Here is a 5,762-nt window from a genome sequence, read left to right on the forward strand (position 1 = left end):
CTCCCTCTCCTTTCCTCTTTTTTGTTTCCCTCTTTATATTAAGTTTTGAGACATTTTGTTAATCAGTTTTCAGACGCGTCAGATTTTTCCAGTGTGAGTCCATGGCTGGTCTGTCCTCTGGCCCCGAGACAGACTTTCATGGCCTTGTATCTACATACTATTATTTTATTTCCTAAGAACTTCACTTGTTCTGGCTGGACCACACAGAGCAGAATCCAAGTCCATACCGTTGCTCCTGTTCATCTTAGTCCAGAGCTTGGCTCTCGTGGAAGCCGATATGGGACTAGGTCTCCCTGGGGCAGTGGGCTAGCAGGTTGGTGATGTGCAGTACCCACACATGCAGACCCCAGGGCATGTCCGTGTGCACACTGGTGCTGTACTGACTTCCCGTCAAGTGACCCGATGCCATCTAAAGACTGTTTAAAAGAAACAGAAGGATCCTGAAGGAAAGCTGTCGTGCCTTACGTGTCTCACTGTGGAATGGGATGCTCTTCCGTTTTGTCTTGTTCGAAGTCATATATGTCATGCTTCCCTGCAGCCATTCAGTCAAAATAGCAAATATTTATACTTTAACCTCAATTTTTCCAGATTTAAGCCCATATGAAATTTTTTTGGAAGAAAGTGGTAACATTGAACTTAGTAACTTGAAAATTTGACCTTTAACTTTTCGTATCCAAGGTAATGAATATCTGGCCAAAAATTGTTTTGCTGAGGTCTTGAGTTCAATACTGATCATGATTCCCTATGTAAACTCCACGCATGCCCATGACCGTTGGTTGAAAGTTTTTCGTATTCTGTGTTTGTCATTGTCAATTGTTTTTCTCTTACACATAATTTGGAGCTTATAAAATTAAAAGTTATAATTTTGACCATTTTATCTAAAAATTATAGCAGGAATTGTGCCTGTGTTGTTTCTGGAATTGCAGAAGGGAGGGGGAAATGGGGGTCTTTGGCCTCTTTGGGGAAAATTTTCTGAAAGATTGAAGATGAAGTAGCCTTTACCATATTCAATTGTGTTTCTGTAATCCCAGGAAACCCTCTAGGGATGCAGCCAGTCCCTGGATGGGACCATCAGAACTATTTCCATAATTATAGACATTTATTTCCTTTATTAATAAAGGCAATGTGCATCACCTTTGGTAGTGTGGCTCCCTTACTGGGCTCTGACGAAGCAGAAAGTCGGGGAAGGATTGCTGGCTGTCAGCCTGTGCCGCCTAGAGTGTGTCTGCCCAAGTGAACTGTTCACTGTTCGTTTGAAATGACTAAGTAATAAATACATCACTGACAGCCCAAAACCTCCTCCAGAGTGACCAGGGGAGTAGACATCTTGTGAGCAGTTGTTAGTGTTGGGGTGCCCCGGCTGTGGGATTGGCTGTGGGGGGCACCTGGACTCAGGGTCAGGCACTGCCAAAGCTGTTATAGCAGGGGCTCATCTGCTTTCTGCTTTGTTTTTGACTGTACCTCCTGCACGTCTGTGTGTAGGAGGACAGGATCTAAGAGACACATCCCAAATAGCCCTTGAAGAGCCTGAATGGTGGAGGCTCCTTGTCCCAGACCGTGGGTTGGTTCACTCTGTGACCCTCAATTGGAAGAAGGGGGAAATGATCAAATACCGCCATAGAAAGACTGCTCCCAACCTGTATGTTTTGTTAAAAGAAGAATAGTGAGATCAAGTCTATAAATTCAGACCGCAGCCCCTTGAAAAGGTCCCTGTGGTGTGACTGCCTGCGCGCTATGACAATCCAGGCTTCAGTGGCATCGTGAAAGGCAGCCTCAACTACTGCCGTTGGTGGCCTTGACTTTGAGAGCATCTGTCTCAGCTGGAATTATTAATGTAATGGAGGTGAGGGAGGGGCTCAGGAGGCTGCAGACAGCCCCGTCTCCAGTCTGCAAGCTTTCTCATAGGACAGAGCTGTCCTGCTGCTACAGCCTCTACCCTGTCCTCCTCTCTGCACTCACACCTCACAGCAGAGCCCAGGTGCGTGACACTAAACAAGAGGGAGACCAAGGGAAATTCAGGGCAAGAAGCAGAACCAGGCAATGAAGACCACATGTCAGAGTCAGGGAAAACTGTGACCTCTATCCAGATGGTAAACATCCATGAATAACTTACCATCTGGGTCAGCTGCCACTCCAGCTTCCACTGAGGCCTGTCAGGCAAACTGAGCATGCCAAAAATCATAAAATGTGGTAAGGCCCTGGAACTCAGAAGAACTGTGCATGCTCACCCTTTTGCCCAGCTTCCTTAGCTCTTAAGGCAAGTGGAAAGGGTTCTGGAGACTGCCCTGTGGTCACCTCCAGATGGGGCAGTCCAGGAGACTCTTGAGTAATGGGAGGTCAAGGCAGGGGAGAAAGAGTCACACCGAGCAAAGCAAAACAACAAAGCAGCAGGTGGAATGGCAGGAGGGAGGCCTCCAAAGAGCATGCTTCTCTCTACAGCATCTCAGGATGGCTAACCTGTGCTCCGGATAACTTTCACAAAGCCATGTGTGTCTATGATCTGACTGTGGTACAGAAGCTGCCTGTATACCAAGTGCAGTGGCTCAGGGTATGGGTGCTACAGGCACAGGTGACAAGGCACCTTTGCTCTCCACCAGGACTCATTAGGGTTTAAGGTCCTGAGTGTGACGTCTCCCACAGAGACTCACTGATGAGTGACTTATGGATCATTCCAAGGACTGGGTACAAATTCCTACTCACTCCTGGATCACTATCAGTTCTTGGCTTCCTTATCTACCTCTCTTGCAAGGATAGAGCCATCTGACATAGAGAAATGACCCTTGCATGAATGGGTACCCAAAGCACGGAGAATGCAGCCAAGCTTGACATAGTGGAGAAAGTTCTGCTAGGGCACTTTGTGGTGTGGGAGGTCCTTCTGTATATGTGTTGCTTTTATCAGTTAATGAATAAAGAATCTGCCTTGGCCTGTGATAAGGTACAATAGAGCTAGTTGGGGAAAACTAAGCTGAATGCTGAAAGAAAGAAGGTGGAGTCAGGAGATGCCATTTAGCTGCTGCTGGGAACAGACATGCCTGAACCTTACTGGTAAGCCACAGCTATGTGGAGATGCACAGATTAATAGAAATGGCTTAAATTAATATGTAAGAGTTAGACAATAAGAAGCTAGAACCAAGCAGTGACTTAATTAATACAGTTTCTGAATGGTTATTTTGGGAGTCTGGGCAGCTGGGAATAAATAAGCAGCCTCCTTACAACAATGTCACCAACATGGACAACTACATTCACATAAAATCTGAGAGCTCAGGAAGTAATTCAGACACAGAAGAGCAGAATTAAACACAGCTTCTTGGTAGCAGCATTTTCTCAGGTGAGCTCTGTGTGCTAGAGGCAAGTGCTCTCATGTAACAGAGACTTCCTGACTCAGCTTTAGCTGCAAAAACCTTGCAGTTCTCTTTTAAGAGGCTCTGCCACAAAACACTTAAATGGTGTTGATGAATAACTGACAGCATGCTTCTTGGTGGTGGCAGGGACCTAGAAACTCCATAGAGTTGTGGCAATAAACAAGGCTCTGGCCAGTACTTCTGCCTAAGGCTAGCCTCCCAAAAAGCTAAGGAATGGGGTGGATCCAGCTGTCACAGTCACAGCTCTAATCCTACCCATATTGCTTAGCAAATTAAAGACTCATGTGGTCAGAAAATAAAGATATACAGTAAAAATAGATTCAGATTAAAAAAAAAACTCTAAATGGTTTAAAGTGTGTTTTAAAATATATGTAGGCTTGGAAGAGAAAAGAAAAAGGATAGAGTCCTTTAAAAATGGTAGAGAGAAGTTGGATGTGGTGGCACACACCTTTAATCCCAGCACTTGGGAAGCAGAGGCAGGCAGATCTTTGTGAGTTCAAAGACAGTCTGGTCTACAGAGTGAGTTTCAGGACAGCCAAAGATACACTGAGAAACACTGTCTCAAAAAACCAAAAATTAAAAAGAAAAAGAAAAAATGAGTTTAAAATAAAGCCATGCAAAGATGGAAAATACACAGAGAGTCTGGATATTACTGTGTTGTCTTTGACTTCTTAGAAAGGAGCAACAGCTGCTAAAAACATTTGACTATAAATGCTACTGGATTAATCCAACATATGTATTTTGAAAATGCCTTGCCTTCAAAATTTAACTCAAAAGATATGTTACTTTGAAGAAGAGGTTTTTACTTTATTTCCACAGGAAATGAGAGGCTGTGAATTCATTCTGGGTTAAGGAAAATCAGGTTTGATCAAGGATGACCCCCTGAGAAATCTCCAATAGTAGCAGATGGCCTAGATGTCTGAGTTCTATATCCAGAACAGTTTCAAGACTGCTGACTGAGTTGATCAAGCTTCACAGAATACTCCGGTCAGGGTTGATCATAATTTTCAATTTTCTTTAGGTCCCCATATGATTATCAGTGCTCCAATCAGCAGGAAGTAGCCTAGAAAACTATGCCCACATTCTCCAAAAAATGGATTATGGATGTTTTTCTTTGTTTAGAATATTGGTTACAAGTTGTTATGGATAATGGTCGGGAAGAAAGCTAAACAAAGGAAATTTAATTCAAAATTACTGTTTTGAAAAAAAAGTTGGGGAAGTGTTATGGGACAATGATATTTTACCCTGTACAGGTTTATCAGGTATATTGCTTTAATAAAATGCTGATTGGCCAGTAGCCAGGCAGGAAGTAGAGGCAGGATGACCAGACAGGAGGGAGAGGTGGGGCAACCAGAACAGGAGAATTCTGGGAAGAGGAAAGAGTTGGCAGTCATCACAGAGGAAGCCAGACGCAGAGAAAGCAAGATGAGAATGCCTCACTGATAAAAGATCCCAAGCCATGTGGCTGACATAGTCAAGAATTATGGGTTAATGTAGGATGTACGAATTCATTAATAAGAAGCCTGAGCTAATAGGCCAACCAGTCTATGATTAATTTAGACCTCTGTGTGTTTCTTTGATCTCTGTCAACAACTTTGCAGGCTTCTGCTACAGGATCCTTGTTTTCCAGGGGCTCTGCTTGTCCATCATGACTGTTTTGTAAGCTCAGAGGAACTCCATGTCCCATCATGCTCTTGGCTTGCTGTTGCTGCTAATTAGAATAGTAAACCAAGCTGCTATTCTTGGCTTTTTAAAAACTGGCCAGTGAAATGGCTCTGTGGGTAAAGGTGCTTGGCCATAAGCCTGATGACCAAGATGGTGAAAGGAGAGGGCTGACTTCTGCTTCCCACGTGTGTGCTATGAGACAGATGCACACAACACATACATCAGTGAATCCACAGAAAGCTTCTTGCACACACACACACACACACACACACACACACACACACACAACTTTAAACAGAAATGCACTTCCTTCCAGCTGGAAATTCTGTCTCCTCTGTTGGCTTTTATAGGCTGGTCTCCTCTCTGCCCAGATGGCATGTGTGTGTGGCTCAGGCTTGCTTGTTTGGGACCTTGGAGGCCATCCAAAATTTCAGTTCACATTAAGATGTCAGTTTCAAAGGAAGAACTTTCTCTCACTTGGTTGATAATTTAATTCACAGATTAAGGTACAAATGAAAAGTCTCCTCACCAAAGCAACACTGTAAAATGAAACACAATTCCTAGGCCTGGTGGTTCCACCCTGGTGGTTCCACCCTAGAACTGGGAACTAGTTTTTGGCAAGCCTGGAAGTCATAGATATCTTTGCCCTGCCTGCAGGGAGGAAAGTAAGATAGTTGGAAGTTGTGGCTACGTGGGTCTGAATCCGGACGTGAGGACTGTTGGAAGTTGTGGCTA

The sequence above is a fragment of the Microtus ochrogaster genome, chromosome 16 (assembly GCF_000317375.1).
Source record: "Microtus ochrogaster isolate Prairie Vole_2 chromosome 16, MicOch1.0, whole genome shotgun sequence".
Taxonomy (NCBI): Eukaryota; Metazoa; Chordata; class Mammalia; order Rodentia; family Cricetidae; genus Microtus; species Microtus ochrogaster.